Raw genomic sequence first — 13,315 nt, 5'->3', positions numbered from 1 at the left:
TGGTGCTACGCCAACTGGCCTGCCTAACTCATAGTCTCACCACCATCTATAAGCTGCCCCTATCAGCTGAAAAGTAGTGAAATTAGCTCCACTGATATCCACAATACCTGTTGTGCAAAGAATCTGATGACACCATTCCAGGAAGTCCTGAGCATCCTCTGACTCTCCTTCACTGAACTCAGGCGGATCAAGCTTCCTAAATTGCTCCAACGTCCTCTGCTCTGCATTAGTCATAGGTGGACCAACCTCGGTTCGAGCAACAATAACTAGTTGAACTGGTAATACCCCCGGTGTCTGATAACCCTAAGCTAGCTACTCTGGAGTACCGGCGGCAGGAGTCTGGGCTCCTCCCCTAGCCTTAGAGGTAGCTGGTGCAACAGCATCAAAATCGCCTGAACCAAGCCCGTTTACACACTCAAAATCTAAGCCAAAGCCTCCTAAAAACCTGGGATCACTATACGTACCGCCGGTGCCTGAGTTGGTCCCACATGCTCAATAGTATCTGGCACCTGCTCCTCCACTAGAGCAATTGGTGGCCACATGTGTTGTCCTCGCTACAGTGCGAGCCCCAACTCTGCCTCTACCTCTGCCCCAGCCTCTCGCGGCCCTGACCGGTGGTGTTGGTGCCTGATCAGCTGATTGTGTTCCCACAATCTATGAGAAAATAGAAGAATAGAGGTTCATACTTCATAATTAATAAACTCACAGGACAAAAATGCAAGAAAGTGAAGCTTTCCTAATAGTTCGGTAGCCTCTCGAAGAGAAGTACAGACGTCTCTATACTCATTCGCAAGACTACTAAACTTGCTCATGGCTCATGAGACCTAAGAAACCTAGCACTCTGATACCATCATGTCACGAGCCAACTCCCACCGGAGCCGCGACGGCACCTAACACTACTTTCTAAGCAAGTTATTGATTTCACAGTGATATCCTTAAGTACTCTCACTCTCAGCACATTCAAGGTGCCTGACTCAAATGGTCACTCCATCACACACACCCAATCACTCAATATTGTATGGGTTCCTGACATCAATGCCCCTCATCAAAGCACGTGTATATATCACTATGTCTGCGCTCATTACTGTCATGCCAGACTCTGGAGGGGTGGGTCCTACCCAAGAGCTAATCAAAAGCCAATATGGCATGTTTCGGCGTGCAACTCGATCGAAATGTCACTCTCAACAAGGCTCTAAGGCCTACCTCAGTCATCAACCTCTCAAGTCTCAAGGGATCACAATCTCATAGCACTCAGCCAAACAATATCACATATGGAAAATAACAACAACATAAGGGGTAACAACGAATAATGTACAGAGACTAAGATATGATATGCAAATGAAGAATCATGATTGTGTGTGTAACAACAGTTAAGACAAATATCTCAAAACAACAAAAATATTCCCATTATGTCTCAATCGATTAATCACATAGCCTAGACATGATTTTTAACATGATTCATAGCTCAAATAATCAAACGAGTAAAGAAAAGACGGATATAGTAAGACATGATAGGAAAGAAACTCTAGTAGTAGTCTAAAGTCCACTCGAATCATGAATATCACGGTGCACGCACGACACCCGTCATCTAGCATGTGCATCATTCCAATACATCTCATATGACATAGTTCCCAGGGTTAATTACCCTCAAATCCAAGTTTAGATATATTACTTACCTCAAAACATGCAAATCAATATTCCAAAAAGCCCTTCCCCCGCAAATTGGCTTCTAAACGTCTCGTATCTAGTCACAAAAAACTTAATATCATCAAATAATGCCATAGGAAACAACTTCAAACAATAAAGCTTCAATCTTTATAAAAACTAAAAAGTCGACCCCGAGCTTGCACCCCGAAACCCGACAAAATTCATAAATTCTGAATACCCATTAAATTACGAGTCCAACCATACTAATTTGATCCAATTTCGACCTCAAATCGACCTTCAAATCATCAATTTCATTAAGAAATGTTTTATACTAACCCCAAATTTCTTCACTTAATTTCAGCAATTAAATACTTAAAACAAGGATGGAATTATGGAATATAAACAAATCCGAGTAAAAAAATACTTAACTCAATCCTTATCATGAAAATTCCCTCCAAAATCGCCAAAAACTGAGCTCTCTAACTCAAAGTGTGATATAATAACAAAACTCTCGAAATAGAGATGTTAAAAAGTTTGCCCAGGTGTATTCATCGTGATCGCGGGACCTATGTCAGGATCACGAAGCATAAATAATCAATGCCCCAGAAATAGCCTACGCGAACGCGAAACCCAGCTCCAAAATGTGATGCACACACATTCTGCCTCTTTGCGAGCGCGGGTGTCCTTCCGCGATTATGAAGCATTACCGCCTGACGCCCCAGCTGAACATGCCTTCTACGCGAACGTGATTACATCCTCGCGATCATGATGTCCTCTACCTATCAAAGCTTCACAAATGCTAGCTCGCATCCATGAACGCGAAGAACAATCACCCCTGCCAAAACAATACCTTTCGTGATCGCGACAGCCTCTTCACAATTGAGAAGAAGGAAACCAGAACCTTAGAAACAACAATCCCTAACATGATGGAAATGGTCTGAAACCCATCCAAAACACAACTGAGGCCCCTGGGGCCCTTTCCGATCACACCAACCAATCCCAAAACATAGCACGGACTTACTTGAAGCCTCAAATCACACAAAACAATATCAAAACCACGAATCGCACCCCAATTCATGCCTAAGGAAAACTAATGAACTTTAAAATTTCTAAACTTACGCCGAACATGCCTAAACACCTCGGAATGACCTCAAATTTTGATGCAAGTCCCAAATGACACAACGGACCTATTCCAACTTACGCAACCAAAATCCAAACTCGATATCAATAAAGTTAACTCTCGGTCTAACCTATCAATCTTCCAAACCTTTAACTTTCCAACTTTCCACAAAAAGCACCAAAACAACCTACGGACCTCCAAATCCAAATACTAGCATATGCCTAAGTATAAAATCACCATACAAATCTATTAGAACCATCAAAACTCAATTCCGAAGTCGTCTGCATAAAATTCAAACTCATGTCAACTCCTACAACTTAAGTTTCTAACCTTGGGACTAAGTGTCTCATTTCACTCCAAGACCTTCCCAAAACTAATCCAACCACTGCATAAAGTTACATAACCACAATGAATATAGAAGATGCAATAAATAGGGTAATAGGGCTATAATACACAAAATGATCGGTCGGGTCATTACAATTCATCAAGCCGAGTGTATCGCCTTGGGGTGAATCGGTATTATTTGTGAAGAAGAGGTATGGGGGTAAGCGGATGTGCATTGATTACCGCTAGCTGACAAAGTCACCATCAAGAATAAGTACCTGTTGTCGCACATTGATGATTTGTTTGATTAGCTACTAGGTGATAGAGTGTTCTCAAAGTTCAACCTGAGATTTGGGTATTATCAACTAGGATTAGTGCTTCGCATATTCCAAAGATGGCTTTTTGAACTAGATATAGGCACTATGAGTTTCTAGTGATGTCCATCGGCTTAACTAATGCCCCGACGACATTTATAGATTTGATGAATCAGGTGTTCAGGCCATATCTCGACACATTTGTCATTGTCTTCATTCATGACACATTGATCTACTCGCTTAGCATGGAGGAGCATGATCAGCATTCGGGGATATTGCTCCAGACTCGAAGGGAACAAAAGATGTATTCTAAGTTCTCCAAGTGTGAGTTCTAGCTAGATTCGGTGGCTTTCTTGGGAATGTTGTATCGGGTGAGGTTATTAAGGTGGATCCCAGGAAGATCAAGGTAGATCAGAGTTGGCCTCATCCTACCACAACGATCGAGATCAGGAGTTTCATGGGGCTAGCAGGTAATTTGGTTAATGGAGGTTTTCTCATCTATTGCAGCTCCTTTGACTAGATTGACCCAGAAGGGTGCTCAATTCAGGTGGTCTGATGATTACGAGGTGAGCTTTCAGAAGCTCAAGATTGCATTGACTACAACACTAATGTTAGTTTTTGTCACGCCCCGAACCTGGGGGCGAGACCGGCATCCGGTGCCTCACCTACCCTTGCGTACCAACTTGCGACTAAGGGACTCAGAACATATAATGTCATACTTTGTCCATGGGGCCACATTTCAAGACAATTTACGAAGCAAAATATAAAACTGGAATAATGCTGACTAAACATCAATATAATTCTGGACCGACAAGGCCGTCATAACTACTACAGCTGACAAACCAACAAAATATACATACAAGGCCTACAAGCCCAACATACTGCACTAACTGACAGGATATATCTACAAGACTCTATTGATGGATGTACTGTGATCGGAACAGGGCCTCGACCTACCCATAACATATATACAGATATACATAAGATGTACACAAAACTCTAGACCCAGCAACTCGGGCAATATCTACTGATCGGGCTGAACTCAGGCAATACCTACTGAGGAGGTCTACCCGTCTGTCTGTCTGAACCTGCACGCATGAAATGCAGCACCCCCAGAAAAGGGATGTCAGTACGCAATAATGTACCGAGTATGTAAGGCAATAAAATAACTGAAAGCTAAAACTGAACTGATAATATGATAACTGAAAGTAACTGGGAGTCAAAGATGATCTGGAGATATACTTACCTGCTGATACTAACTCAACCCTCTCAATATAATATGTAAAATAAATGTTCGGCCCTATAAGGCTCGAAACGTGTAACTGCTTTGTCGTAGTAGGCTCGCTCATAGGCACTCGGCCATACTAGGCTCTATATCTCAGCCATTTTGGGCTCGCTCATAGACGCTCGACCACAGTAGGCTTGGTATATAACTTACCATCTGATCAGAGTCTACCCAATAGGGGCCTGCCCACCGATTAGAACTCGATGGTGGTGAAAATACTATAATACTGTGTATATATAGACCCTCGGCTCTCTTGACTGAATAAAGACAAAACTAAACTGAATATGAAGTCCCGATAAGGGAGAAATTGTAACTTATGAGACTAGGATAGTGTATATAAATTCGGGAGTATGAACTTCTCTATATGCCTCGTTATCAAACACATGTAATTATGAGATCATGCCAAAATGAAGGAAGGGATTAGCCTTAAAATACCTTATCACAATCTTACCACTCACCAAGATGAACTCACCTCTTCGCACCTTAATATACAAAATGATAATAATACTATCATTAAGTTACGAAAGGTACAACTATCGCACAACGAACGACAAGCTTATTTTGTATTAAAGCGGACAGCATTTCCCCTATAATCCTTACTTCCTCTAAATTCAAGATAACACCAACAACACAAGAAAACAACAATAACAACATATATACATTATTTTCCAGCCTTATATACACCATCAAATACTACAAAATAGCCTAACACGCCCCAATCTCTTCATACACAAAACGACCACCGTAGTAGTATCAAACGACCCGAAAATGTTACGACGAACGACCAGCCCACCACCCTAAATTTATATGGTATTTCTCCACCCCCTTACTCCTCCAAAATCCTACAAAACAGTAGTAAAACACGCATCCCAACATCAACACAAAACAGTCAACAAAATAGTCCGCTACAAGTGAATAACTCGAACTCACGGCTTCCGATCACCGTCCCGTGAGTTCTTACAAGTATAGAACGACTTACCATGAAGTTACATCAGACAAAATGGATGAAAGAGATCAGTAAACGCACCTTAATTGTTGGATAACTCAGCTCCTATCTTGGTTCTTCAAACTCTAGTTTTTACCTCCAATTAGAACTTGAAATGGAGAGCAAATCAATTAGGGTTTGTGGGAAACTTTTGGGAGGATTTTTGCAGAGCTTATGTATGGTTATTATGTCCTATTTTCACTCTAATATATGAATAAAATATGCCTTTAAAATTCCTCTTTGGACGACCCGAAATGGCCCATTTTTGGGCTTTCATTTAAGCAAGTAGGTGACATACCTACTTGTCACCTAGTGGCCTGCGTAGTCTCGCAAAAATCCCCATATCTCACTACTACGATGTTGTATTGACAAACGGTTTAATGAGTTAGAAAGTAGACTCATAGATATTCAATTTTATGGGTGGAAAACCCCATAACTCTAAGTATATTGGGATAGAATTGCAGTTACATTTGACCAAAAGTTTTAGTAACATTTATTAAACTAACTTGTGATGACTTTCATCAACTTTTGTTCCACCACTCGCTTAACTTCAAAACATAACACACGCCTGTCATACGACTAATATAAATCATAACATAATCTCCTTATCATGTTAAGCACCCTAGTCTCACCCTAAAAGTACATGTTATAAATATTGTTTTCTTCAATTCCTTTAGCTTCTGAACCTTCCAATCCTCTTTATACTTTTTGTTCATGATCTTCAATATTTGTAACTTCAGAGGTAACATGATTAACTTACTTTATATACTTTCAAATATTATCTCATTTTTGTCCTACATTAGTTTTCTTACGACGCACGTTTACGTACAAAAATATAGGGTGTAACATCATTCTCCCCTTGGGAACATTCATCCTCGAATGTTTACTCTTAGAGACTTTGGAAACTTTTGCCAGAGTCTCCTCCGTACACTAGACTAAAACCAACCTGCACGCATACAGAAAGCATACTATGCATTCCACACATGGCCAATGTTTATTAATAGCAACACTTTGCCTCACCGACCGTAAGTCATATATAGTGAAAGTCAAAAATTAAAGCTTACCTAATGACCTGCTAGCCTGAATAGAGCTGTGTTGTAGCATCCCATCTCTGATTCCCACATCATCTCTTCTACATTCTTGCTCCTCCATAAAACCTTCATGGAGGCTACCTCCTTATTTCGTAGCTTGCGGATTTGTCGGTCTAGGATGGAAGCTGGAATTTCCTCATATGACAAGTCCTCTGTAATCTGTACATCATCCGTGGGCACCACTCGGGTAGGATCGCCAATGCACTTCCCTAGCATAGATACGTGAAAAACCGGATGGACAGACTCTAATTCTGAGGGCAACTCTAACTCATAAGCTACTTGGCCCACTCTCTGAAGGATTCTCTAAGGCCCAATGTGCCATGGGCTAAGCTTTCCTTTCTTGCCAAACCTCATCACGCCCTTCTTAGATGATACCTTTAAGAATACCCAGTCATTAATCCTGAACTCTAAGTCTCGTCACCGCACATCAGAATATGACTTCTGACGACTCTGAGCTATCAACAGTCGCTCCCGGATAAGCTTTACTTTCTCTATGGCCTGCTGAACCAGGTCTGGCCCATGTAACCCAGATTCTCCAACATCAAACCACCCTATAGGAGATCTGCACTTATGCCCATACAAAGCCTCGTACGGAGCCATCTGGATACTGGAGTGGTAACTGTTATTATATGCAAACTCGATAAGAGGTAGATGTTCATCCCAACTTCTTTTAAAACCCAACACACATGCTCGTAACATATCCTTGAGCGTCTGAATTGTGCGCTCGACTTGTCCATCAATCTGTGGATGAATAGTTGTGATAAGATTCACCTAAGTCCCTAGACCTCTCTGAAATGACCTCCAAAACTGTGATGTAAACTGAGACCCACGGTCATATATAATAGAAACTAGTACTCCGTGTAGCCGCACTATCTCCTTAATATATAACTTTGCATAATCTTCTGCTGTATATGATAATGACTAGGTCGGGAATCCAAACTAGAGTAAGAATTTGAAAAGTAAATGCGGAAGCAATAACAATAAGGAATTGAACAACTAGATTTAAAGGGTAGAAAATAAAGGATATGGGAAAATTCAAGGAAAGAATTCCAAGAACTTCCAAGAACGCAAGTTCTATAGTCTTGACAAGAATCAAAGCAACAACGTCTTGATTTATTGAAGAAATCAAACGCCTTTACTTAAAAGCAAATCAAAACAATAGATTCATATCTTGACCGCTTTACGAGTAACTTGAGAAAACAATTAATAACTAGTATTAATCGCCTTCTAAGAATACCTCAAAGGAATCAAATATATCACAATAGAGAATTAATCTTACTACCTTGAACTATGAACTAGTAAAGTTTGAAAGATAAATCTCAAAGCACAAGTAACAAAGGTTCAAAAGAACTCTCAAAGTATGATATACTTAATCAATAATGAAGTCTCTCAATGAATGAGAAGGACTCCTTATTTATAGAAGTACTAAGGCATAAAAAGTCATTAAAATTAGGTAAGGTGGCTTCTAAGGCATCAAAAAGTCATTACAATTAGGTAGGGTGGTTGCTAAGGAGTAAGAAAAGTCACTAAAATTAGGTGGGGGCGGCCAAATCTACTTGGGGTAGATTTGGACCTTAAAACTACTAGTTTGGGCCATTGGTTTGGACTCCAATTGGGCTCCTTTTGGAACACCCCCTTTTGGACCTCTTTTAAGCTCATTTTGAGCCCATTTGGTGGACTTCAAGGACTGATTTGGTAGCCCAATCTTCCTCCTCTTGGAATTCAATTTGGATCACAAAATAATTGTAAAACTTGAATAATCCATCTACTTTGGGTTTGAGCTCTTCCTCTATAATTAAAAGCTTTTTTATTTGCCACTGAAGTCCAGCAACCTTAGTCTACAACTCTTTAGCTTGAGATCTTGTAAATTGTCTTGGAGCTTCCAAAACTCTATCCTTGTCCTTGATGCTATCATTCCCCTCTTCTTGAAAAGAATTTGTCCCCGAATTCGATCTTACATCAAACAAACACAAGTCAGCAACATTGAATGTAGCACTTACTTGGAACTCACCAGGAAGGTCCAGCTTGTAAGCATTGTCTCCAATCCTTTCAAGGACTTGAAATGGGCTATCTCCTCTAGGATGCAACTTTGACTTCCTTTTGGAGGGAAATCTCTCCTTTCTAAAGTGAACCCAAACTAAATCTCCAAGTTTAAAAATAACTTATTTTCGACCCTTATTCTTTCTCAAAGCAGTTTGCTCATTTTTCGTCTCAATTGCAAGCCTTCTTTGTTCATGAATTGGTCTCATCATCTTAGCCTTTGTCCTACCATCAAGATTAACAATATCATTAGTAGGTAATGGTAATAAATCAAGGGTAGTGAAGGGATTAAAATCATAAACAACCTAAAAAGGAGACATACCTGTAGAAGAATGGATTGTTCTATTGTAAGAAAATTCAATCATAGGTAAATGAGCTTCCCAAGAAATTAATTTACCTTTCAAAACAGCCCTCAACATGTTTCCTAAGGTTCTATTAACTACTTCAGTTAGTCCATCAGTTTGTGGGTGATAAGAAGTAGAAAACAACAATTTATTGCCTAACTTCCCCCAAAATACACGCCAAAAGTGGCTCAAAAACTTAGCATCCCTTCACTAACAATAGTTCTAGGTATACCATGCAATTTGATGACTTCTTTTACAAAACGATCAGCAACATGTGAAGCATCATTAGTCTTTAAACAAGGAATAAAACGAGCCATTTTGGAGAACCTATCTACCACAACATATATATTATCCTTACCATACCTTGTTCTAGGTAAACCTAACACAAAATCCATAGAAATATCAATCCAGGGTGAAGTAGGAACAGGTAATGGCGTGTAAAGACCATGTGGTAACACTTTAGATTTAGCTTGTTTACATTCCAAACACTGTGCACACATTATTTCAACATATTTTCTCATTCCAGGCCAAAATAAATTTTCAGCAAGTATGTCTAGTGTCTTTGGGAATCCAAAGTGACCCATAAGCCCTCCACAATGTACTTCCCTTACAAATACTTCACGTAAAGAGCAATTAGGGATACACAACATATTTTTCTTAAAGAGAAACCCATCTTGCAGGTTAAACCTCTCAAAAGAACCCAACTTACAATCTGCAAAAATCTTGCCAAAATCAACATCATTAGCATAAAGTCCCTTGATTTGATCAAAACCCATCAATTTAGAAGTTAGGGTAGAAACTAAGACATACCTTCTTAAAAGTGCATCTGCAACAACATTCTCTTTCCCTTGTTTGTAAGAAATTACATAAGGAAAAGTTTTAATGAATTCAACCCACTTAGCATGCCTTCTACTAAGCTTACCTTGACTCTTTAAGTATTTCAAAGATTCATGGTCAGTTTTAATGACAAACTCTCTTGGCCACAAGTAATGTTGCCATATGGCTAAAGACCTTACCAAAGCATATAGATAAGTAGAATAGTTCAATGTGGATCCACTCAACTTCTCACTAAAGTAGGCAATAGGTTTAGAATCTTGCATCAAAACATCACCCATTCCTTTGCCAGAAGCATCACATTCAATTTCAAAAGATTTAGAAAAATCAGGCAATTGTAACAATGGAGCAGAACATAACTTTTCTTTCAACAAGTTAAAAGCATCATCTTGTTCTTTTCCCCATGTAAAAATCTTATCCTTTTTAATAACTTCAGTTAAAGGAGAAGCAATGGTGTTAAAGTCACTCACAAACCTCCTATAAAAACTAGCAAGTCCATGAAAACTCCTAACTTCAGTTACACTCTTAGGTTTAGGCCATTCTTTTATTGCTTTAATTTTCCCTTCATCAACCTCAACTCCTTTAGAACTAACTACAAAACCCAAAAAAAATCACATGATCCACACAAAAAGTACACTTTTTAAGATTAGAAAATAAGAATTGCTTTTTAAGAACTTCAAAAACTTGTTTTAGGTGTTCTACATGCTCTTCTAAAGTGTTAGAAAAGATCAAGATATCATCAAAGTACACCACAACAAATTTTCCATGAAAATCCTTAAAGATATGATTAATTAATCTCATGAAAGTGCTAGGTGCATTAGTCAAGCCAAAAGGCATAACTAACCACTCATAAAGCCCATATTTGGTCTTAAAAGCAGTTTTTCATTCATCTCCAGGATTCATTCGAATGTGATGGTAACCACTTTTTAGATCAATTTTAGAAAAGATTTTGGATCCATGTAATTGATCCAACATGTCATCAAGACGAGGAATAGGATGGCGATACTTTACCATTATCTTGTTGATTGCTCTACAATCCACGCACATCCTCCAAGTTCCATCCTTTTTGGGTACCAATAGGATGGGAACAGAGCAAGGGCTCATGCTCTCTCTCACAAGGCCTTTCTCAAGCAGCTCCTCAACTTGCTTTTGAAGATCTTTTGTCTCCTCTGGATTACCCCTATAAGCAGGCTTATTTGGGATTTGTGATCCAGGCATAAAATCAATTTGATACTCATTACCACATAAAGGTGGCAATCCATTAGGAATATCTTCAGGAAAGACATCTTCAAAATCCTACAAAAGAGAAGAAATACTACTTGTCAAAGAAGAAGTTAGTAACTCAGAATTAATCAAAGCGTCTTTGTAAGTAAGTAGTATTATAGGCAACCCCTCTTTTCTTGCATTTAAACACTCTTTGGATTTTATATAAAAACTCTTTTTTTTTCTTTCATTAGCCTCTTTCCTCTCACCAAAACTTTCTATTATTTTTTTCAAACCCCTTTTTATCTCTTCTCTCAAATTGTTGCCCTCTCCCTCTTTCTCTCGGCCATCTCTTTTTTTTCTAACTCTTGGCCTCCTTTCTTTTCTTTTTTCTCAAGCTCACTTTTTATCCCTCCCCTCGGTTTTTCCATTGTTTCCCTTAATCTCTTTTGATCTTCAAACAGTCGAGAAGGAGATAAAAGTGCAAGAGTAAATTTCCTACCATTTAGCCCAAGAGAATATCTATTCTTCCTTCCATCATGAAAAACATTCCTATCATACTGCCAAGGACGACCCAGTAAGATATGACAAGCTTGCATAGGGACTATGTCACAAAGAATATCATCCTCATATCTACCAACATTGAATGAAATCATGCATTGTTTGTTTACCTTTAGTTCACCACTATCATTTAACCATTGGAGTCTATAGGGAGTAGGGTGTTTCATGCATGCAAGTCCCAATTTTTCCACAAAGTATGAACTCACCACATTAGCACAACTACCACTATCAATGATCATAGAACAAGTTTTCCCCTTTATCCCACACCTAGTATGGAATATATTCTCCCTTTGTTCTTCACTATTGCTTCCCAAATTGATAGTCATAATCCTCCTAACTACCCCAATCATGCCATCATTAGGTAGTTCTATATCATCATCATTACTCACATCTCCCTCTTCTTCTCCCTCACTTTTTTCACTCTCATATCCTCCATCTTCTCTAAGAATGATGTTTCTTCTACTTTGGACATTCATGCATCATATGTCCCCTTCCTTTACATTTATGACATTGAATAGAACTAGAAGGTGTAAAAGGTTTAGGGTTAAAGGTTATACCTCCCTCTTTGTTCTCAAATTTACCTTTATCCTTGTCTTCTTGAGGTGTAGAAGAACTCTTCATCTCTTGATTCGACCATGGCTTCTTGGAGATGGCGTTTGACCGACCTTTCCACGAGCTAGTTTGCTTTCTTTTATTTTGATTTTCTACCTTTACAGACAAATCAACTAACTCATCTATTGTTACATATTGTTGTAATTCTACTACATCAGCTATTTCCTTATTTACACCATTTAAAAACCTAGCCATTGTAGCATCTTCTTCCTCCATACAATTAGCTTGGATCATAGCCATATCCATAGCCTTAAAGTACTCATCCACAGACATGGACCCTTGCTTCAATGTTTGAAGACGTTGTTGTAGCTCTCTTTGAAAGTGTGATGGTATGAATATCTTTCTCATCACCCTCTTCATCTCAGCCCAAGTAGCAATTGGTGCTTGTCCTTCTTGCAATCTGTCCCTGGTAAGCGTTTTCCACCAAATAGCAGGATAGTCAGAAAACTCAACAATAGCAAGTTTAACCTTTTTACTCTCAGAGTACTTGTAACAGCCAAAGATGGCTTCAACCTTTCTCTCCCAATCAAGGTACAAATCTGGATCCCTTGTTCCCTTGAAAGATGGCATCTTCATCTTTATACTGCTTAAATTATCATCTTCTACTCTACCTCTTTGTCCCCTCCTATCTCTTCCCACCCTATAAAAATCAATATCATTAAAATCATCTATAGGGTTTTCTTGATTCACAATGGGAGCAAGGGGTACATTTCTCCTAGCTTGGGGCCTAACATTATTCTCCCTTCTAAGTTCAGTTAATGTATCATTTTGCTCAGCAATGGTGTCCCTCATCTCTTGAAGTTGCAAATTCCACCTTTCGAATTATTGATGCATAGCTTGCAAGGTAAAATCATTTCTTGCTTTGATTTTGGCTTCTTGAAGAACCCTTAGTTAATCATCACTACTTGTATGTGGCATCTTAAATAATTAAACTCTATCAGACAAATTGAATTTT

General features: G+C 39.0%; 1 pseudogene; it reads right to left on the bottom strand.

Moving 5' to 3' along the window:
• Window positions 1–312: 312 nt before the first annotated feature.
• Window positions 313–12,936, bottom strand: LOC142171801 (uncharacterized; annotated as a pseudogene).
• Window positions 12,937–13,315: the final 379 nt, after the last annotated feature.

Source organism: Nicotiana tabacum, chromosome 17 (assembly GCF_000715075.1).
Source record: "Nicotiana tabacum cultivar K326 chromosome 17, ASM71507v2, whole genome shotgun sequence".
Lineage (NCBI taxonomy): Eukaryota > Viridiplantae > Streptophyta > Magnoliopsida > Solanales > Solanaceae > Nicotiana > Nicotiana tabacum.
The sequence above is the reverse complement of the archived record's forward strand: the minus strand, read 5'-3'. Positions and strand labels throughout refer to the sequence as shown.